General features: G+C 45.1%; 1 protein-coding gene across 5 annotated transcripts in view; it reads right to left on the reverse strand.

Annotated features, from left to right (window-relative positions):
* srgap2 (SLIT-ROBO Rho GTPase activating protein 2) overlaps positions 1–24,050 on the reverse strand; it is a 248,300-nt gene that overhangs the window by 113,955 nt on the left and 110,295 nt on the right. Inside the window, exon 1 of one of the 5 annotated variants that reach the window (XM_041195353.1) lies at positions 15,062–15,181. The exons of the other annotated variants lie outside the window; for them this stretch is intronic. The gene's annotated coding sequence lies outside the window, so the exon portion shown is untranslated. Of the gene's footprint in view, positions 1–15,061; positions 15,182–24,050 lie in introns of those variants that run through there. 5 annotated transcript variants of the gene reach the window in all.

A 24,050-nucleotide genomic window follows, 5' to 3' on the forward strand; every position in this document is an offset into this window, starting at 1 on the left:
AAATACGACGTATGAAAAGAGACTGTCAGTTAACATAAAAGGGAATCCCAACGTCTTCTACAGGCATATAAATAATATAAAGGTGGTAAAAGGAGGAGTGGGGCGAATTAGGGATCATAAGGGGATTTACACATGGAGGCAGAGGGCATAGCTGAGATTCTAAATGAGTACTTTGCACCTGGCTTTACCAAGGAAGAAGATGCTACCCAGGCCATGGTGGAAGAGGAGGTAATTAATACAGCAGAAGGGCTTAAAATTGAAAATGAGGAGGTATTGGATATGCTGTCTGTATTTAAGTTGATCAGGCACCAGGACCAGATGAGATGCATCCAAGGATACTGAGGGAAGTGAGAGTGAAATTTGTGGAGGCACTGGCCATTATTTTTCAGTCTTCCTTAGACTTGTTCAAAAAAGGATGTAAAGATAAGCCCAGGAACTACAGGCTGATCAGTTTAAATTCGGTGGTGGGGAAACTTCTAGAAACAGTAATAAAAATACCTGGAAAAACTCAGCAGGTCTGGCAGCATCTGCAGAGAGGAACACAGTTAACGCTTCGAGTCCGTATGACTCTTCAACAGAACTAAGTAAAAATAGAAGAGAGGTGAAATATAAGCTGGTTTAAGGGGGAGTGGGACAAGTAGAGCTGGATAGAGGGCCAGTAATAGGTGGAGATAACCAAAAGACGTCATAGACAAAAGGACCATATGTCCATCCTTGGCCCGCTGCATTGTTCAAGTGAAGCTCAACGCAAACTGGAGGAACAGCACCTCATCTTCCGACTAGACACTTTACAGCCTTCCGGACTGAATATTGAATTCAACAATTTTAGATCATGAGCTCTCTCCTCCATCCCCACCCTCTTTCCAATCCCCCTTTTTTTTCCAATAATTTATATAGATTTTGCTTTTCCCACCTATTTCCATTATTTTTAAATATATTTCCATCCATTGTTTTATCTCTACCTTTTAGCCTATTTCGATTCCTTCACCCCACCCCGACTAGGGCTATCTGTACCTTGCTTGTCCTGCTTTCTACCCTTAATTAGCACATTCCTTAGATAATATCACCACCTTCAACACCTCTTTGTCCTTTTGTCTATGACATCGTTTGGTTATCTCCACTTATCACTGGCCCTCTACCCAGCTCTACTTGCACCATCCCCCCACCCCAAACCAGTTTATATTTCACCTCTCTTCTATTTTTACTTAGTTCTGTTGAAGAGTCATACGGACTCGAAATGTTAACTGTATTCCTCTCCGCAGATGCTGCCAGACCTGCTGAGTTTTTCCAGGTATTTTCATTTTTATTTTTGTTTTGGATTTCCAGCATCCGCAGTTTTCTGCTTTTATTCAAGAAACAGTAATTCAGGACAAAATTAATAGTCACATGGACAAATGCAAGTTAATTGAGGAAAGCCAGCATGGATTTGTTAAGGGAAAATCATGTATGACTAACTTGCTGGAGCTTTTTGAAGAGGTAACAGAGAGGGTTAATGAGGGCAATGCTGTTGATGTGATGTACATGGACTTCCAAAAGGCATTTGATACAGTACCGCACAACAGGCTTGTCAGAAAAGTTATAGCTCATGGAATAAAAGGGACATGGAAACGAAATTAGCTGAGAGACAGGATACAGAGAGTAGTCATTAATGGATATTTATCAGGCTGGAGGGAGGTTTGTGATGGAGTTCCCCAGGGATCGGTGTTGGGACCTCTGCCCTTCCTGATACATATTAATGACCTAGATCTTGGTGTACAGGGCACAGTTTCAGAATTTGCGGATGATATGAACTGTGAGGAGGATAGTGCTGTACTTCAAAAGGACATTGACAAGTTGGTGGAAAGGGTGGACAAGTGGCAGATGAAACTCAAAGTGGAGAAATGTGAACTTATTCATTTTGGCAGAAAGAAACTGGAGAAGCAATATAAAACAGAGTAAAATTCCAAAGGGCTGCAGGAGCAAAGGTACCTCTGTGTATACGTGCATGAATCATTGAAGGTGGCAAGACAGATTGAGAGAGCTGTTAATAAAGCATACAGTATCCTAGGCTTTATTAATAGGACTATAGAGTACAAAAGCAGGGAGGTTATGTTGAACTTTTTAAAGACACTAGTTCAGCCTGGAGTACTAAGTTCAGTTCTGGGCATCGCATTTTAGGAGGGATGTGTAGGCACTGGAGAGTGTCTGGGAAAGATTCATGAGAATGGTTCCAGGGATCAGGAACTTCAGTTATGAAGACAGATTGGAAAAGTTGGGACTGTTTTCCTTGAAGGAAAGAAAGCTGAGAGGAGATTTTATAGAGATGTTCACAATCATGAGGGGTCTGGACAGAGGAGATAAGGAGAAACTGCTCCCACTTGTGAAAGGATCGAGAACAAGAGGACACAGATTTAAAGTAATAAGTAAAAGAAACAAAAACGACATGAGGGAAAATGTTTTCAAACAGCGACTGGCTAACTGGAATGCACTGTCTAACAATGTGGTGGAGGCAGGTTCAACTGAAATACTCAAAAGGGAATTTGATTTTTATCTGAAAAGGAAGAATGTTCAGTTATGGGGAAAAGGCAGGGGAATGGCACTAGGTGAATTGCTTATTTGGAAAGCTAATGCAAAGATGATGGGCCGAATGGCCTCCTTCTGCACTGTAATGATTCTGTGATTAGTATAAGTGGTGGCCATTCAGCCTCATTGTTAGTGAATTTAGGCTCCTTTCAAGGGTTGCTGTTACAAAGCATCATTCTCCACCAGATCCTTTCACGTTTTCCTTTTAACAATTTTTCCAGTACCTTTATAAATGCTTTAGCGTCAATTACTACTTGTGGAAAAGCACTCCACGTTCTCACAACTATCCACCTTAACAGGTTTCTTCTAATCTTTCCCTTTGTGCACCCAATACTAATCCAAAAATCATCCCTCTTGTCTTTGATATACCCACCATTGTACATCATATCAGAACCAAGCTGCTGTAAACACTGATGTGAACGAATTAAACCCAACAAGAGTGAATGTTTGAGAATGGCTCCACTTGGAAGATTGGTACATGCTATTAATCTGAACTGGAACAGGAGATGCTCAAAGTGCAGCCATGATATGATAAATTAACCCTTGACTTTGCCTCTAGGGACACTTTTCCCCATACAAGATGGGTACTTACCCATCCATCAGGCCATCTACCAATTTTAATTGGGTCCTTGCAAAATAGGAAATACATGTTGCTAAAACTGTTCTTTGTAAGAAAGATGGAACCTACATTCAAGTTCAAATGTTTTGGTGGCCAGAATAATTGCAACAATTTCTTGATCTAAAAGGCATTTGGAATCAACACTGGACAAAAATGTCCTGGTGAATGTGACGAATTTCGTCACAGAATGCGAAGTCCAATATGGCTGATGCACATCAAGGCCTTTCTGTTCATTAACTCTCCAGGCTTAAAGCTGCATTCTTATTGCAAAGGCACATCTTGTTGCAGGTAATGCAGTTCAGTCAGCAGCAAGGCCAGCTTGCCAATGCGCACACACCCACAGCATCAGAAAACATCCATCTGCATACAAACACTGCGATGTCAAACCAAAATATATGGCTGTCAGAGCAGTACATTGACTGACCACAGGATGACCAACCAGGCAAGGACTGGGAAATTTTCTCTGCTCGTGTCTGTATAGGGGTGACCAACACACAGTCCAAGAAATGTTTATGCCTAGGAAGAGCACCGAGTGCCCTGCATGACAGGTCACACATCCTTGAGAAAACACTTGGGAGTAAATGGCTGTACACGAGAGGGGTGGCGGGGGGGCTGGTGTACACACCTACCAAGCTGCACCAGATTCTTTCCTGCGCAAAGCAGGTCAAGTAAATAGACACATTGAAAAAGCGGATTGCTGCATATAATTTCCAAGGCAGGCCTGCCATTATACGTGACAATTTGTCACAAAATTGCAGCTTTGCTTAAAAAAGAGACTTTGAAACAGCAACAGCATGTTCAGTCAGCTCAGACAACAAAGGAATGAAGTAAACTCCTCTCAACACAATAACACTGATCACTGTAGTGAATTAATTATCTCATTAGGATCATACAAAGGCTTTGCAGAGCCCATTCCTTTCATTTCAAGTTCTCATTGAACCAAAATATCAACACATTTCAGTGAGGTTGCTAGCTTCAGAGGCACATCAGGAAGCTCAGCTCTACACGAGCCTCTGTGGATGGACAGGCCGGTGCCCGAGTGTCTGCATCTAACATTCATACAGCTAAATCCGGTTCCCCCATCCCAGTTCTCCTGCCTGCTTCTCAAAAACGTTCATTGGGTGTTTCTGTGTTTTCTGTCATTGGTTCCTGGGGCGAGTGCCGTGTGCCTCAAGATCAATGGTCCAGGGTTATTGAAGGGCGCAAGCAAACACAAAGACTTCGAGGTTCAAATACATAATCCCTGGAAAGTATAGATAAAACTATACAAAAAACAAGCCAAGAATATTTTGGCTTTTATAAATAGGGGCATAGAGTACAAAAGTAAAGAGATAAACTTATTACATTGGTTAGGCCATAGGTTGGCGACCAAGCAGTATTGGTTTCCTTTATAGAAAGGACATTGAAGTCATAGAGAGGGGACAGTGTAGATTCACCAGAATGATGCCAGAAATGTGATGCTATTTTAATGACAAAGGACTCGAGATACTGACGCTGCTCCCCCTGGAGTAGAGATGGCTAACATGAAAAAAATGTCATCTCTTCAATATCTAAAAGCTTCTATTCTGCTTTTTATAATTTGATTGCAATGATGGGTGATATAATTCCAGTCATGATTCCACTCTAGGTTTGTCTATCTTGAATATCCGTTTCCCTTCCAATCCCATTCGCTGATTACATTAAAACGCTTCTTAGTCTCTTACTTTTCAGTTTTGAAGAAGGCTATGAATCCAAAACATCGACTTGTCCACACTCCCCATAGATGTTCACAGGCCTGCTGTGTTTGCAGCACTTTTTCTTTTCGTTCACCTTTCCAAACACTACAGTTCTCAGGGGTGTTTTGTTTCTATAAGCACACAGGCCTGTATCAATTGATTTTGGGCTATACCAATTGATTTGGAGGCAATTTAACGATAAACTGAATTAATTAAGTGCACTTCAAATACATTAAGCCATTGACAAAGTGGAAGAGATCCTGATTAAATACCAATTCAGCATCTCATTAGTGTCAGGTTGAACAAACCCCTAAACATTGAGACCACGTTTAGCAGGCAGCACAGAGGGTCCTCTTCCTGTCTAATGAACTGGACTTCGAATGGCTATCAGATTACAATACTGAATAGAGCCATCAGACTGATGAGTGAGCAAGTGAGAGCAGTACATCAGAAATAAACATGGGAAATTCAGGAAATACAGAGCAGGTTGGTCAGTACCTTGAAATTGACAAGACAGGTTAAGGTTTCAGAGTGTAGCCCTGAATGAATGGACTGAACTTTTCAAATATTGATGCCTTTCCAGAATGTTTCATTCCTGTTCTGCACAGCTAATGGGCAATGTGTACTATGTTGACTGCAACCATCTCCAGGTGTAAACTGTAACATATCTTTGCCATGTTCATGAATATTTACCACATACATGAATATTTATGAAGGGCTCAGGTGACTGTAGCTATTGTTGAGTGTCCTGCTAATCTGTTATACGCTCCCTCTCCTGAAATTGATTAAACATTTTGTTTATACAATAGCAGTCAGAAATTTACAGTTAAAAAAAAACATCAACAGAATCACAGGTTATTGCTGGGAGATTGAGAGTGACTTTGCCATCGCACACCAACTCTTCAAACAGAGATTGGTGCATTAGCTCCCAATGCTCAAGATCCTCAGAGCAATGAGGCAAACAGGTCTCAACTGGTGCAAATTCTGTTTTCCGGCCCTGGCTCATCTCCTCTGGCTGGAAGGCAGGTTAACAAAAAGAATGTGTTAATAAAAGTAAAAAGTTTTAAACAGATCTCTACAATATCCCAAAATGTTCCACAGCCAACTGATTAATTGATAAAGTGCAGTCACAGCTGTTATGATCAAATGCCCAGTCATCAAATTTCAAATAAGGTCAGGTCGGCCAGTGATTTGATTCGTTTTGGTGGCGTTGGACTGGAGGAGCAGCTTTGGTCAGGATTGATTATCTTTGCCAAATGGTGCAATGAGATCTTGTTTGAACAGGTGGGTGGATTCTAGCTTAAGATCCCACCCGATAGTCCTTCACCGGCACCCCTACATTCTCAGTGAGGTGTCAATCTGAAACCCTTTAACTCTAACTGGCGGGATCTGTGCTTCCAACAAACTGGCTCCCCACTGGGGACGATCATTGCACTAACTGCTGTACTGAGGCACAGTAAAGGACAGTTGGTGTAGAGAGAGATAGCAAATGTGCAGTAAGGGTGCTGTTCTGTGGTTGCATTAAAAAGCAATATTGGGACAGGGTGGGGACACCTTTACTCTTCATCTAACCCCATGCTGTACCTGCCTTGGGAGTGTTTGATGCTGTTATTGCTTATTAAATGTGTTCTTTATATAAAAAAAGGTGCCCAAGAGAGAAACAAATCAGTTCCTAAGGTTAATTTCCTGTCAAATAAAGGGTCACATTAACTGGAATTGTGATCTTTGAGGGCATGAAGAGTAAAAGTGGGCAGCATTTTAGAAGCGAAAAAAAGAGGGTGTTGATGTCGAGAAATTGAGCCTGGCTGGCTGCTCCCCTCCACTCAAGAAGCCTCAAGTTTTAAGCAAGTCAAGATATAACTTGAAGTTTTTAAATCTGCAGTGAACAGCCTCTGGCTGGCACTCAGGCAAACACAGATCAGGAAGAGCCCAGATTTGATTCCTGGGTTGTGGTGAAATAGCCAATATTAGCCTGCTTGCTGTTGGGGCAGTACAGCTCACTGATGATAGGAATAGCGATGGTCAGGGCATCATAGTCCAGGCCCACAGGTTGTGAGCTATCACCGCACATTCTCCGCTTATCCAGCGATAACCAGCAGCAGCGCTGGTGTTACCAAATCCTTCAGGATTGTCCTGCAGACTCTAGGAATAGAAGATTAATCTCCAAGATACTACTGGGACCAGTCCAGCAAAAATTATAGGTCTCTCAACAAATTTGATTAATAGCTACAAAAATGTTGCAGTTGGGAAAGGGAAGGTTCTTTGGATGATTCTTGACTGTCAGCCAATCATGTATTGAAGTGTCTGCTCACTTTCCAATTGGCCACAAGAAGGCATTGAGCTTACGTGTATCTGTCGGGTGACCAAGGCGGGGGTGGGAAGAGAGGATCGGGATGAGGCTGTTGGACGGAGAAAGCTTCCAGGAATACATCCACCAAGAGTCAGGCACCCTTGGCTGCACTGGAAGATACATCCCCTTTTCTAGCTGAAGTCACTGGGGGGCAAAATCGACCCCAGCTGAGGTTAGCTGACTCGGCATGGCTAGGGAATTGAAACCTGCAGCTTGTGGTCTCTCTCTGCCAGTACCACACCAGTTGAACTTTTACCAAATAGCAGAGTTAGGCTAAGATTGCTTTTTAAATGCAAGCAGAAATTCTTTGCACAGGGTAGATTCTGGAGATTCTACACAAATATTGATTTTGACAAAAGCAAAAGAATTAAGTCATGTCCTCAAAAAACTTGTGTTCCGGTAAAGAGTGAACCAGCTGCAAGCTCGAGCAGAACTTCCTCTTATTACCAGAGTTGGTGACTAAATTTGGGCCAGATTCTCTGCCCCTGCGGTGGAACTGAGCACCCACTGGGATGGCTGTGATTTTTAACTCTTAAGATGCCTAACCTCTCTTCCTGGCGCTTCACAAGTTGCCAACAATGACAGTTATTCAAGTGTTTACAGGAGTTTGGGGTTCTGGGGACTGGGGGGGAGCGGGTGGAAAGAGATGGATTTATTGGGAGGACTAAGGAAGGACAAGCTGATGGGAACATTGTATTACACAAGCATCGAATAACACATTCACTGGGCTACGGGAAGCCGGTGGTGCTAAGATATACAAACCTGCCTGGGCCCAGGTTCATTCACTGGTGTGGATGGTCCCCTGGGTTGAAGCGGGTGGGGGGCGTGGTCACTGCTCAAGTTCTGGCTATTATGAACATTTAACATGAACAGGTAAACAGGACCTCAGTTTAACGTCTCTTTAGAGAGGTGGCACCTCCGACAGTGCGGCACTCCCTCAGTACTGCCCTTCTGACAGTGCAGTGTTCCCTCAGTACTGACCCTCCCAACAGTGCAGCACTCCCTCAGTGCTGTCCCTCCCAACAGTGTGGCACTCCCTCAGTACTGCCCTTCTGAGTGCAGTACAAAAACAGAATTACCTGGAAAAACTCAGCAGGTCTGGCAGCATCGGCGGAGAAGAAAAGAGTTGACGTTTCAAGTCCTCATGACCCTTCGACAGAACTTGAGTTCGTCCAGGAAAGAGCTGAAATATAAGCTGGTTTAAGGTGTGTGTGTGGGGGGGCGGAGAGATAGAGAGGTGGAGGGGGGTTGGTGTGGTTGTAGGGACAAACAAGCAGTGATAGAAGCAGATCATCAAAAGATGTCAACGACAATAGTACAATAGAACACATAGGTGTTAAAGTTAAAGTTGGTGATATTATCTAAACGAATGTGCTAATTAAGAATGGATGGTAGGGCACTCAAGGTGTAGCTCTAGTGGGGTTTTTTTTATAATGGAAATAGGTGGGAAAAGGAAAATCTTTATAATTTATTGGAAAAAAAAAGGAAGGGGGAAACAGAAAGGGGGTGGGGATGGGGGCGGGAGCTCACGACCTAAAGTTGTTGAATTCAATATTCAGTCCGGAAGGCTGTAAAGTCCCTAGTCGGAAGATGAGGTGTTGTTCCTCCAGTTTGCGTTGGGCTTCACTGGAACAATGCAGCAAGCCAAGGACAGACATGTGGGCAAGAGAGCAGGGTGGAGTGTTAAAATGGCAAGCGACAGAGAGGTTTGGGTCATTCTTGCAGTCTGTCCGCAAGAATGACCCAAACCTCCCTGTCGCTTGCCATTTTAACACTCCACCCTGCTCTCTTGCCCACATGTCTGTCCTTGGCTTGCTGCATTGTTCCAGTGAAGCCCAACGCAAACTGGAGGAACAACACCTCATCTTCCGACTAGGGACTTTACAGCCTTCCGGACTGAATATTGAATTCAACAACTTTAGGTCGTGAGCTCCCTCCCCCATCCCCACCCCCTTTCTGTTTCCCCCTTCCTTTTTTTTTCCAATAAATTATAAAGATTTTCCTTTTCCCACCTATTTCCATTATAAAAAAAACCCCACTAGAGCTATACCTTGAGTGCCCTACCATCCATTCTTAATTAGCACATTCGTTTAGATAATATCACCCACTTTAACTTTAACACCTATGTGTGCTATTGTACTATTGTCGTTGACATCTTTTGATGATCTGCTTCTATCACTGCTTGTTTGTCCCTACAACCACACCAACCCCCCTCCACCTCTCTGTCTCTCTATCTCTCCGCCCCCCACACACATACCTTAAACCAGCTTATATTTCAGCTCTTTCCTGGACTAGAACTCAAGTTCTGTCGAAGGGTCATGAGGACTCGAAACGTCAACTCTTTTCTTCTCCGCCGATGCTGCCAGACCTGCTGAGTTTTTCCAGGTAATTCTGTTTTTGTTTTGGATTTCCAGCATCCGCAGTTTTTTTGTTTTTATCTTCTGAGTGCAGTGTTCCCTCAGTACTGACCCTCCCAACAGTGCAGCACTCCCTCAGTGCTGTCCCTCCCAACAGTGCGGCACTCCCTCAGTACTGTCCCTCCCAACAGCACAGCACTCCCTCAGTACTGCCCCTCCAACAGTGCAGCCCTCCCTCAGTCATGTACTGGGAGTCACAGTCTGGATTCTGCACTTAGGTCCTAAGCCCATAACCTCTCAGCTCAGAGGCAAGGGTTCTGGCACCAAGCCAAACCGCCACTCAAGAAAATACAGAGTGAACAAGGCAGGTCATTTACAAGCCTGTTCCCCTTGAGGAAACATGGCCATTTTCCTCCCAGCCATGGTCAGAGTTATTACAGGTCGTCTATCCTTTATCTATAAATCTGAAAACTGAACACATCCAAAAACCACACTTTTTTTGAACCTCATTGACCTCTGGTTGTTTGTCTGTCCTGTTGACATTGTGACTTCTGTGGTGAACATGTCAGAAACTTATGACAGATGCCCTGTATTTATTGTTCAGGGACACATTTTACTTTTCTAGCCATTTTATTCACTTTAGTCTATAGCTACCTCGGCTAAGGCTATTGTAATGTAAGTTTATATGTGGTAATAAAAGATTGATTGGTCATAGTACGTGATGCTACATCCACATCTTAAAAGGTTTGGGAATCTATAATTGAAAGACTAATTATATCAGAAAATGAATAATGCCAACATGATTGAAAGGTAAAAGATTATCTTTGTGAAGCAAGTTTTGATGAGGGATGGGAGTAGCAATTAGTATAAGAGCAGCAAAATTGCTGAGACCTGTGTGTCTGCCTCCTGGCGTCTGCCATTGAACGTGACAAAACCAAAGCAAACCAGCCACCCTGGTTAATCCTGGCTGCAAAGCCTAGCGTTCCCAGGTCCCCAGGAATTGCATGCAAAGCTCACAAGGAAAATCACAGGCCCATTTTCCATTTTCTTTGAACGCTTTTAGTAATTACTGAAAATATTGGAGATTTGTGGGGAGGGTGGGGAAGAAAGTAAAAAGGCTGTTTGGGTGGGGTTAGAGTGGAGGTGGAGTTTTAGGAATATATCCAAGACTTGCGACCCCTGGGAACTCTAGAGACATCCCCCATCCACGTAGCTGCTGGCCAAACACCACTCATGCTCAGTATTAATAATGAACCATCACAGGCCATGGAAAACGTGGACAGAAATGGAAAAATCTCAAGTAAACTCCATTGTCCCATGCTTTTCTCATCAGTGCTCACTATGACCACCTCTCACACAGCCAAATATGGATCTGTGTAAAATCTTTTGCAAAGACTGCATCTGCAAGCAGGTTTCTAAAGAACAAGCTTGTATTTCTATAGTGCCTTTCGAGTCCTCTCAATGAAGTACTGTTGTCGAAGGGAGAACTTCACATTCATCACAAGCTGATTTAACATTTCATGAAAAGCGAGGCACCTCCGACAGTGCAGAACTCCTTCAGTACTGACCCTCCGACGGTGCAGCACTCGCTCAGTGCTGACTCACAGACAGTGCAACGCCCTCTCAGTACTAACCCTCCGACAGTGCAGTGCCCCCTCAGTGCTGACCCTCACACAGTGCAGAACTCCCTCACTACTGACCCTCCCACAGTGCAGCACTTCCTCAGTACCTGCCCTCCGACAGTGCAGCGCCCCCTCAGTGCTGACCCTCCCACAGTGCAGCGCCCCCTCAGTGCTGACCCTCCCACAGTGCAGCACTCCCTCAGTACTGACCCTCCCGCAGTGCAGCGCTCCCTCAGTACTGCATTGGAGCGTCAGCCTGGCTTATGAGCTCAAGTATTTGGAGTGGGACTTGAACCCACAACCTACTGACTCAAGAGGTGAGTGTGTTGCCCACTGAGCCAAGCTGATAGAACCAAGGCTGTGACTTTAAGAGTTTGTGGACAAATAGTAACATTTCATATTACCCAAATATTAAAAAAAATCATGATTCCTTTTGTTTAACCAGTTATTACACAGTTTAATCAGTTGCTAACAACCCCAATAGATTTTGCAAGGGGCAGTCTGGCACTTTGACAGAATTTATTAAATTAAGCGTGTTTCAATCCATGTATATTATTAAAAATGCAGAAGCACAGTTAGTAGCGTCTGCATTCTCAACGGGACCATGTTCCAATGGACCCCCTGGTCTGAGGCCAAGTCTCGCAGACTGATCTCCTCAATTATCGTTTAGCACCTTTATCTGGAGTATGCAGTAGAACGGTTGATGCACAGTTATCCTGTCATCTGTGACACTCTCTGGAGACCCAACAGGAAGCTGCCCCACCCTTTTCCGGCCCTTTGGTCTGCAGCTGATTCCATCCTGCGTGAGGTTTCTACCCTTTCCCCAAGAGCAGTTTTGGCACATTAAAACAAAAAGAGTCAAAGAAAGGACCAGACCGTGGGTCTTCAGTTGAGAAGCGTTGGTCTGCCTTCTGTACCCACAAATACTGTTTACAGTCAATGCACAATCATGGATGCTTAGAAATTAAGGGGGAAGCAGTGTTGTATTGCACGCTGGTCAGTCAATGTGATTTTGGTCAGAAACAAGGATAACAGCACTCAAATGTTAAAGGCATTGCTGTGATTGGACAGTTATGTATTGTCCATTGCTCCAGTGCAATTTGAACTTGAAATGGGTAGGGATTCTGACTGATCCATTTCTTCTGTCCCTGAGCTGGAAGGCAATATGCTAGACATTGCAACCCTACCACCCAACCTCATCCCTCACCCATCAAGCTCAGCAACAGAGCAGGGGTCAAAGCGGGAATTCTCAGTCTGTACAGGATTTGACCAATCCTGTTCTCGGACTAACTTCCAAACAGGATCACTGGAGAGGAATCGATAACACAAGCCCTGGCTGGTGTTTTAACTGCTTAGCAACAAAGGCCATACGGCACAGAAACAGTCCATTCAGTCCATTCCAGTGTCAATGCTCCACTTGAGCTGCCTTTCATCTGTCCTCCTATAAATTGATCATTGTTAAGCCTCTACTTCCTTCTCTTCCATGTTTGTCCAGCTTCCCCTTAAATACATCATTCGCTTCAACGTTCTGTGGTAGCTGCCAGTTATTGAACAGGAAAAAGCATGATATACAGGTCGAGGAAATTACAGCTCTTATCTTTTGAAGGTTGGTGGCATAGTGGTATTGTCATTGGGTTAGTATTTCAGAAGGCCCAGGGTAATTCTCTGGAGACCCGGGTTTCAATCCCACCACGGCAGATGGTGAAATTTGAATTCAACAAAAATCTGGACTTAAAATGACCACAAAACCATTGTTGATTATCTTAAAAACTCATCTGGTTCACTAATGTCCTACAGGGAAGGAGATCGGCTGCCCTTACCTGGCCTGGCCTACATGTGACTCCAGACCCAGAGAAACGTGGTTGACTCTTAACTGCTCTCTGAACAGGGCAATTAGGGATGAGCAACAAATGGTGGCCTAGCCAGCGATGCCCACAACCCATGAGCAAGTGAAAAAAAGGCTGGACGTGCTGATAATTTACTCGGGCAATGGGACATGTTAATCAGCCCCAATTCCATTTTAGGTTGGCGGTATTCTTCCCTTTGTAGGGCTGGAAATAACCTCAAAGATCATATGGCATTAGCAATTATCTAAACTGTGATCTAAACCCATTATTTAAACCCATTGGAGGGTTACTCTTTTCCCCATTTCTAAAACTCACACAGGTTTGTTGACCTGGAAAGGTGGTTCATTCCGGCTGCTTTTATACAATCATTTTGGCCTTTTCCTCCACTTTACTATTCGCTTCATCTCTTCTTCCCTTTCGCAATTCAGCCATCGACCTTACCTAACCGAATGATCGTAAACCCCATGGACTCAAGCCAACATCATTCTCCAGTTCAAGTCATTTCACCGCCATTTCTTCCCGTGTGCTTTTATATTTTCAGACCGACAGCTTCCTGGATACTCCTTTCATTCCACTCCTCTAATTACAGATACCACCCCTCCCTTTCTTGCAAGTAAAGCAAGAGGAAACCTTGCTAACTTTAGTTCAATGTTGTGAGGGGACAGATGTATATAAAATGTAGGGCAGTGTTGTAAAAGTAGCCTGCTGTACATCAACTCACCAAGGTAGAATTGGTAACAGTTTGTCCAGCGTCACACTCTTCCTACCTTAGTCAAGATTTTTGTGCCACCTGAATTCAGTATTGAAATCTCTTCCTAGCTCTTTAGTACCTCTGATTATACAACCATCTCCTTGATGGATAACAAAACAACAACAACCAGCATTTATTGAACATCTTTTAAGGTAAAGAAAAGTTCCATAAAGCTTCACAAAGAGGGATAAGGAAACGGATGTAGTCGCCAAGCTAGGAGTTTGGTAGATTCGGAGTGATGGCTGAAAGCTTAGCTGAAGGGACAGGCTCTGAGTCGTCAGAGGTGAAAGGGGTTTAGAGAAGGAACTCCAGGAAGAAGAGATGAGGCAGCTGAGGGCTGGTGTTGTGTGTAGTTATGGTTGAACCACCATATTTGATTGTCTGGGGCAGATTAGAATTGATGTTTCAGAAACAAACTCAGGAATAAATTCTGTACACATTTGACACAAAATGGAGCAACAGGTGGGAGCAGCTCAGGACGCGCGCCAGGTGAGTCCCCGATCTGTGTCTGCTGGGGCAGTTTGATGCTAGTGCTAGGTATCATAGATTTACTCCTATGCCCACTCTCTATAATTTATAACCATCAATAGCCAGCAAGGTGCCCCCCTGATATTACTAGTCACAGCAACTTTCTCAAGTCCCAAAGAACCACCCTTTCTCCATAATCCTCACAATGGCACTTCCTTAAGGAAATGGCTTCTTTATATGCACATCAATTGACTTTGCATCATGGCTCTGGAATGGTCCAAATTCTAACCACCTTTTATGCAAAGCGAGTTTCTTTCCCCTGGAGCCACTTAGCTAGCAGCCTCAGCACCACTTGGTCAAAATTCCAGGAATCAGCATTATATTCCCCAGGAAGATACTGCAACAATAGTAGATTCTGAACATGGACCCTTCAAATCACAAAGATCCACAATACAACAAACAAATAGTAAATGACAGCACTCCACTATGGGGCTTGTTGATCACATGGTAGCAGTCACCTGTCATATGACCATCCGAGTCCATGTCAGGTGGACACTGTCCAATCCCCAAGAATTCAGCATTTTTAAAGCTGGGGTTCTTAGTTGAATAGTTTCATGAAAACAGGTTTTCTCTCTAGCGTGCACTTCACCCACATTAGCCAAGAGGAACAAGACCCAACAAGCTCACAGAAAGGCCAGGTTCTACACAGAAATAGTACAAGCAAAAAGTTAAAAGCCATCACAGTAGATTGTCAACCTACGGCATGTTACCTGGATAATTTGGCAGCCACGACAGCAGATAAACAGGCTGCTCTCAGTACTCTGCAACATCATTTTCTTACTGGCTCCAGGTGGGCGTGGAGTGGAGTGTAGTGTGGATGCATTTGGTCTTAGACACAGGGAAGACTTCACACACATTCTGCCCCAATATCCTATCAGACACAGATCCAGGCACCGCTGTAAAACTCCAAACTACAGACAGACTCTTCGTCGACCAACGGCCTGGGACACAGAAACTTTCATTTCTTATAGAAACACAATACCAAAAGATGATCCACGCAGGATGAGGCCATTCAGCCCATCCTGTCTGTACTGGCTTGTAACTTCTAGGATTATAGCTCTCCCCTTTTTTCTTCCAAAAAAAACAGGGGTGTAACATTTGCAATCCTCCTCTGACACTGCTCCCATATCAAAGGCCAGTTGGAAGATCGTGACCAGAATGTCCATAATTTCCACGCTTACTTCCCTCAGCAGACTAGGGTGCATGCCCCCAGAGAGGGTGACTTTTCTAATCTGAGGGCTGCCAACCTTTAAATACCCCCTCTTTATCTATTTTTATCCTGTGCAATATCTCTACTGCTGCCTCTTCCTATACTGCAACATTAGCAGCATCCTCTTCTTTAGTGAAGACAGACGCAAGGTATTTATTTAGTACCTCGACCAAATCCTCAGATTCCCAAAATATCTCCTTTTGGTCCCCAGTTGGCCCCACTCTTCCTTCGACCGCATTCTTTCTAATTATATACTTATAAAAGACTCTCGGGCTCCCTTTTCTTACCTGCCAATCTATTCCCCTGCGCTCTCTTCTCCCCCTGATTTCCTTTCTACCCTTTCTGTATTCAGCTTTCAAAGATTCCTCCAGCTTTCACCCCAAGCAGTTAACTAACCCTGATCCAATTCCTGAAAGATTTACATTTATATAGAGCCTCTTCACCTTGAGAAACATCCTGCACAGCATTCCGTCTCAATTACTTTATTTTTAAAAAATGTGCAATTTGCAAATGAGGATTAATTATGCAGCGGACTCAGAGAACCAGTCTGACAGTATTTATACATTAATGATCTAGATGAAGGAACTGAGGGCATCCTGGCTAAGTTTGCAGATGATACAAAGATAGGTGGAGGGAAAGGTAGTATTGAGGAGGCAGGGAGGCTGCAGAAGGACTTGGACAGGTTAGGAGAATGGGCAAAGAAGTGGCAGATGGAATACAACGTGGGGAAGTGCGAGGTCATGCACTATGGTAGGAAGAATAGAGGCATGGACTATTTTCTAAATGGGGAGAGAATTCAGAAATCTCGGGAGTCCTAGTCCAGGATTCTCTTAAGGTTAACTTGCAGGTTGAGTCGCTAGTTAGGAAGGCAAATGCAATGTTGGCATTTATTTCGAGAGGACTAGAATATAAAAGCAGGGATGTGCTGCTGAGGCTTTATAAGGCTCTGGTCAGACCACGTTTAGAATATTGTGAGCAATTTTGGGCCCCGTATCTCAGGAAGGATGTGCTGGCCCTGGAGAGGGTCCAGAGGAGGTTCACAAGAATGATCCCAGGAATGAAAGGCTTAACATATGAGGAACGTTTGAGGACTCTGGGTCTATACTCGATGGAGTTTAGAAGGATGAGGGGGGATCTGATTGAAACTTACAGAATACTGAAAGGCCTGGATAGAGTGGACGTGGGGAAGGTGCTTCCATTAGTAGGAAAGACTAGGACCCGAGGGCACAGCCTCAGAGTAAAGGGAAGACCTTTTAGAACAGAGATGAGGAGAAACTTCTTTAGCCAGAGAGTGGTGAATCTATGGAATTCATTGCCACAGAAGGCTGTGGAGGCCAGGTCATTGAGTGTATTTAAGACCGAGATAGATAGGTTCTTGATTGGTAAGGGGATCAAAGGTTACGGGGCGAAAGCATGAGAATGGGGTTGAGAAACTTATCAGCCATGATTGAACGGCGGAGCAGACTCGATGGGCCGAATGGCTTAATTTCTGCTCCTATGTCTCATGGTCTTATTGTATTCTCATCTCCAAAAACATACTCACAACAGGCAGTCGCACGTTCTGGCCACAATGTTCCAACTGCCCTTCGATGTGGGAGCAGTGTCAGAGGAGGATTGTAAATGTTACGCACCTGGTTGTGGGGGGGGGAGAAAGAGCTATAATCCCAGAAATCACAAGTGGGGGTAGAAGCCCTCGAATTCTCTGGTCCTGCACTTGATCGAGTTCCGCTCTTTGCCAGGACAGCCCGATTGCAGATTTACCCCAAAATGCAGACAAAACTGCAGAAAGGGAGTGGGCGCAAAAACGAAAGAACTTTTAAAAAAAAAATTTACAGATGTTTTTAATTAACTGGTCACAGCTGAAGCGATATCTTGAAACTGAGGGAAAAGGAAGGAGGAAGGGGAAGAGAATCTGCGGCTTGCCTTGCTGATAAAATTGGATCCGCAACAGTGAGAGACAACACATTTAATCGCTTCCATTGTGAACAATTTCTGCAAAGTATAAAACAATATCTCACCCTTGGATAGAATCAGTATGTTTCTGGAGAGGTTGTGTAACAACCCAATTCCTAACATCTGGCAACGTGCCGGAAGTATTAATTTTCCTGCAAAAGGGTTGGTTGGGGGTGGGGGGGGGGGGGGGGGGGGGGTGGGGGGGGGGGGGGGGGGGGGGGAGGAAGTAGGATTTGAGCAGCCAAGAATTGGAGGGGTTTTGGCAGCTTGAAAGGAAAGAAACAAGAAGTTTTAGTGTTTGGAACTGATTGTTACAACAACCACGCTGCTCTCAGTCCCAGCCAAGCTGAACGCACGAGATTGAGGCATTTGCAACACCGTTCAAAGACTATCTATGGGCAACTTCCGGTATTCCTTTGGGAGAACTGCTGTCCCAAGGCCATGAATCATGGCTTGTCTGCCTGTGGAAAATTTCCTGAGCGGAGATTCCTGCATCTCATCACTCCATGGCAAAGCGTTCCCCAGTGTGATCTTTGAGCAAAGCACTGGATAGGTGTGCGGCCTTTGCTCGAGTGACACTGTCTTATGCTGGCTGAACATAACCTCACACCAAGGAAAACGCAAGCCCAAACATGAAGGAAAATCGTGAGCCCGGTCCTTCTCTGAGGTTCCTCAGTCACCAGCTTTACCCACAAGCTATCCAATAGTTAACTGCAAGCACAAAAACAAATCAAACAGGAAAGTGTGGGGGAAAATTTGCCAGTAAGATACACAGGGATGAAACAGCCTTCGCAAACAAACAGACGTCAGAGTGTTCAACAGAGGAAAGCGCTCTGTGACTGAGGACAGTGTGCTGGGCTGGCCATCACTGTTTGCATTGGCAGCATGGTCACTGACCTTGCTGCTGAGGTACGAGGAGCGCAAAGGGGGGAAGACGGTCTCTCACTGGAAGCTTTGAAACAGGGACAGTACAATATCAGAAAGAATTAGCATACAGTCTAGCATATTATTTGTAACCTTCAAGTTTTTTTTTGGGATTGACAAATCTTCATTTTTTTCCAGCAGTTCCCACCAGTCTCCTCACCCCATCAAATGTTTGGACTCCTTTCTGGAATATGAAATCTAACTCTACATGTTCAGCCAGGGAGCGGTGGATCAGTGAGACAATCGACCACTGAGGCATCACAGCTGTGCTCAATCACATGATAAACACATGAACGTTAGCTGATTTGTCAGGCCAATGAGGCGTCACTGAGTCAGTCAGGAGTCTCGTTCAGTTGTGCATATTAGGTCAACAGAAGATGAGCAGGGAGCCTGACAGGGAGAACCTGGTCTGAATGCTGAAGAGACTCAGCAGAGTGAATTTTCAACTTTCTTTTTAGGGCCAAGAGGATCAGTTGGCTGCAGCTAGCTGCACAGGGAAGTGTAGGACTTCCCAGCCCAGATTCCCACCCATTTTCCTGAATGGCTGACCTCTCCAGAACCCCCATCCCATATTCCCAACCCTGGGCCTGGTTGGTAGCCTCTGGGCCCTCAATTTTCCACCACTGAGTGACTTCATTCCTAATGTGGATCAAGAAATCGGCCAACAGCATGTTTGAGAGGTCTGATGATACAATTGGCTCTGCCTCCCATAGCCGCTTATGAACAGGACCCTTCCCACTCAGGTGGGGGACTCTTAAAGGAGCAGAGAGCTTAGGGAGGGAAATTCTAGAGCATGGGATTTGGGTGATTACAGGCATGACCACCAGGGGAGATGAACAACGTTGATTTTTCATTTCTCCCAAGGTTAAAATCTGGACTATGTCCCCTTTGCTCTTTATTCTCAGTTAGCTGATCTGTGAGGCAATAGTCCGCATGTGCCAACAGATCTTGTGCCCCACTCTCAGCACTTTGAAATATCAATGCAGGTCAGCCCATTCCCATGGTCTGTTTCTTGGGGATTCCTGCTGGCAGGAATTCCATCCACTGTGCACTGTCAGCATGCTGTATAGCGTTGCCCGGGAAACATCCTATTAACAATCAGATTTGGATAGGAAGAGGCTGTTGAGGTGCCGGGGGGGGTGGGGGGGAATTGGCAGCACATCAGGGTGAGTGTGTTAACTGAGAGGGTGACGAAGGAAGGTCGTCAGCAAAAAGGGGAGCATCAGCTTAATCTGAGGAGGTAGCATTGTGAGTAGGAACATAGGACTTAGGAGGAGTAGGCCATTCGGCCCTTCAAGCCTGCTCCGCCATTCAATAAGATCATGGCTGAGCTGATTGTGGTCTCAGCTCCACTTTCCTGTCTGCCCCCCATAAACCTGGACTCCCTTGTCTATCAAAACCAGAGGAGTGCAGGGGGGTACCAATGTGAAGTGGACTGGAGGGGGAAAGAGAATGCCACGTTCAATTAAAGGGGTTTAAAGCAAGAACATGAGGAGAGGTGAGTATGTTTGTTTAAAGAGGGGGAGATCGATGAAGTACAGAATCTCTGAGCTGTAACTCAAGTGGATAGAATCCCTCTTTGAATGGTGTGGGGCAGGGCTGGGGGGTTAGATGTTAAAAGATCACTTTTGAGAAGTTTTAAACATTTGGATTTCCCATTTAGCCAATCACGTTCTGATGTTTCTTTCCTCCAAGGAATCTTGGCGATACAGATCAATTCAATGCAAAAACTGATGTGACTAGTTCTCAAGTCACACACTTTGAATCTGAGCTTTTATGTGAGCAGTCATACTTTTTGGGGCCTGAATCGGCTTTGTATAGCCGGTGACCAGCTTTTTGTTAACTTTCGAGGTTCACAAGACTGGGTTCATTTGCACGGATGAGGGGAGGGGATAGCCAATCTTCCTGCTTCTAATCATTACCCAGGGGACTCTGGTCAGAACTCATGAAGCTAGGACCGCGTTCAACTGTGAACTCCCCCAGTAATCAAACGGTCAACATTCACCGTCCAACTCCACGTGTGCTGCAACTTGTATGCGAAACAAAGACAATACAACAACTTCGGATCAGCAGGAACGGTTGTGCAGAGAGTGAGGTGACTGCACCGATGCCTCTGGTGATGCCATCATTGACCTGTCGCTAGTGCACCGTGGGAGTGTGAGCTGCAGTTCACATACTCTTAACGTTTCCTTTGTTGGACTCCTGCCCAATTACTCCATCGCAAACAAACACAAAGCACACAACCATCAGCCCAAGAAAATTAGACAAGACATCTTGGTTAGCGGTTTAATTGCTGTCTGGTGACTTCTATAAATGGGATAATTGTGCTGCATTAACACACACACTGACAATGCTTGACAAGTGCAGGCGACCTTTGCCCGTCCTTGCTGAGCTCGACACTCTGCTCTCTCTTCTACTCTTCAATGCAAGATGGATTCCTCCTGCCCCGCACCCCCCCCACCGCCTGCCCCAACCCCAGCCTTTCTTACTCTCAGGATTTCTTCATGGTTTCAGTATCCAAGCTATTTCATTCCATTGCAACTTCATAACTGTCCAGAGAGAAGGGGACAGCAGCAGCAGCACAAGCATCTGAAATGAATCAAGTGTAGAAAATCTGGAATGGAGCACCGAATCCAACATTCCTCTCTCGTGGTTCCACACTGAGCACTTTGATTTATTGCCTGACTTGTGCTGAATGCTCCCTGTAAAAAAAATGAGACGTCCCGGGAGTGAAATACCATGTGACTCTGTGAATCATCAGCATTTATTCACAGTGTAACTACCTAGTGAACCAACAAAGCAGGGCATTCATTGTTGGACACCCAGCGGCCAGGGAAACAGGATAAACTAAGCCTGGTCCCTCCAACACAGTGAGGCAAGGCAATGGTGAGAAGCTGATTTTATTATGAAGGATTTACACCATCGGTCTGTACCGCCCAAACACAAGGATGCCTTGCAAGCGGAATAATAAGAGATCAGCGAAGTTGTTTTAAAGCAAATCATGTGTGAAAAAAACTGACTCATTAGTTGCTTTGACTGTATTTCAACATTTGACCCACCCTCAGAGACAGGCCCAGGGTAGCAGTACTGTAAAATGGAAGGTGGGACCACTGCCTTACAGAGGGGAGGGTGGGCACAGGGCCCAAAAGACAAGGGCAAATATCTGACATAAAGGCAACGTAACTTTCCTCAGTCCCGCCGCGCTGCGAGCGTTTGCGCTCAGTCCCGCCGCGCTGCGAGCGTTTGCGCTCAGTCCCGCCGCGCTGCGAGCGTTTGCGCTCAGTCCCGCCGCGCTGCGAGCGTTTGCGCTCAGTCCCGCCGCGCTGCGAGCGTTTGCGCTCAGTCCCGCCGCGCTGCGAGCGTTTGCGCTCAGTCCCGCCGCGCTGCGAGCGTTTGCGCTCAGTCCCGCCGCGCTGCGAGCGTTTGCGTGTCGGCCATTGTATGCTGAATGCGTGTTGGGGGACCACCACAATGTGCCGCCAACCTGCTCTTAGTTGTAAGGATTCTAAATAAAAGCTGCAAAACATGATTCAAATTCAACAGATTCAGACTTTTTTTAACTGCTCCCCGGGTTCCTGTATTAGAGGCATTTACACTGCCGCTGCCTCCCATCATCTCTCCCACTCTTAGTCCCCTCAGGCCCATGAGGACAGACAGGGAATCTACACAACACTTTCCACTGTGCGCCTCCAAACCAAGCACAGGGCCAGAGTCAAACTGCTGACAATGAACATCTTCTACCGCACCCCCCCCCCCCACCACCCCCCACAACCACCCCACTGCACCTTTGATTTTTCCCATTCCTCTCCCTGAGGAACATCTAGCATCCATCATCCCCCAACTTTCCCCTGACCTGACCCCCACAACTTCCCCGCCTTTCCTCATTCCACCTCACCAGCCCCATCCCTTTTTTCCAACGGCAAGTCAGAGATAGTAAACTCAGCAAGAAGACTGAATAAATCGATCAGCAGCAGACTCCTACACTAGCATACACCTTCCAAAGTCCAGTCACCACCATGGTCACCACCGCACAGGTATGTAACCACAACAAAATAGCTGCAATGTCTTACTTCCATACAAGAAATCCAGTGAAGTATTAGATAATAGAAAACAGTACCAACATTGCTCATACTGGGTTTCAGGTTGGCAAGATAATGGAAACATTTAGAAAGGTTTTTTTTTTTAAAAAGTCATCCTGATATTTCACAGGGTAAGTGTGCACCTGGGTGGAATCTCACCCCTAAAAAAAAATCCACCAGCAACTGATGAATAGATTGCCAACAGCAACGTAGGGAATTACTGCTGCTTTGCACTCAATCTGAATGAGGCACAGTGGGGTAAGAAAGGAGAACACATGGAGCCAATTTTAGATGCAACAAGAATAACAAAGAATTGGCAGCAAGTCATTGAAACATCATTCTTCAGAAATCAGGCTTTATATCTATCACTGATCAATAAACATAAATGAATTATAGCGTATCAAGACATTTGACAAAGCAGTGAAATTCTGGGCTTCAGTCATTGGTCATTGGAATAGGATTTGCAAATCAAGTATTTGGTGCAATTGTCTCCAGACATCTACAAGTTTCAGACAAGGGTCAGAGACCCACGGCAGTGGCAGTGCTGGAGTTTCCTTCGCTCCACAACCAAAGACAACATGATCCATGTCTGCACAGTATTCCAAAACGAAGAGGTAAATGCAAACTTTTGTCAAAGATTCAGTACAGAAAATGAGCAACTCAGAAACTCCCAGCTCACAAATATAGTTAAGAACATAGAAAAAAGATCAGGCCATTGGGCCTCTTGAGCCATTCAGTGACACCATGGCCGATCTTTGATCGCAACCCCACTTTGCTGCCTGCTTCCTAGATTCCCTCAGTATTCCGAGAATTATTCATCTCCATCTTGAATATACTCAACAGCCTAACCCTCTGGGGTAGAGAATTCCCAAGATTTACAACATTCTGAGCAAAGAAATTTTTCCCATCTCAGTCCTAAATGGCTGACCCCTTATCCTGACATGGTGACCCTGTGATCTACGTTCCCCCACCAGAGGAAGCAACCTTTCAGTATCTAACCTGTCAAGCTCCAAGAATCTTGTATGCTTCAATGAGATCACCTCTCATTCTTCCAAACTCCAGGGAATGTAGACCCATTTTTTTACTCAATCTTTGCCCTAAGGACGACCCCCCCCAATCCAGGAACCAGTTACAAAGTGACACAGGCTGAACTCATGCTGGACAAGGACATGACGTCCACCTTCCTGAATGGATGAGGACTTTCTCGTGCGTTTGGGAAGTTCGTGCTGCTGTCCATCACATTTTGCCAACCAGCTGACTCAGTCGGGTAAGTTGGCTGTTGTTTGGCAAACAGTGCACCCATTTTGGGCAGAGGGGGAGAAATCGAGGAGCAGCAGGGTGGGCACTGACTTGACAGGAATACGTTGGCGGTGCTTTAGCTGCTTAAGAGTCTCCTCCACAAGCAAGATCACCACCCCCCTTCCCCCCGCCCAACAAAAATGGGAGATCCAATATGTGAACAAAAAGATTGGCCGGATAAGAGACGGGGAATGAGCGGAGATGTCCAAACAATCAGCAGCATCTTTTCCAGGA

Source organism: Carcharodon carcharias, chromosome 9 (genome assembly GCF_017639515.1).
Source record: "Carcharodon carcharias isolate sCarCar2 chromosome 9, sCarCar2.pri, whole genome shotgun sequence".
Taxonomy (NCBI): domain Eukaryota; kingdom Metazoa; phylum Chordata; class Chondrichthyes; order Lamniformes; family Lamnidae; genus Carcharodon; species Carcharodon carcharias.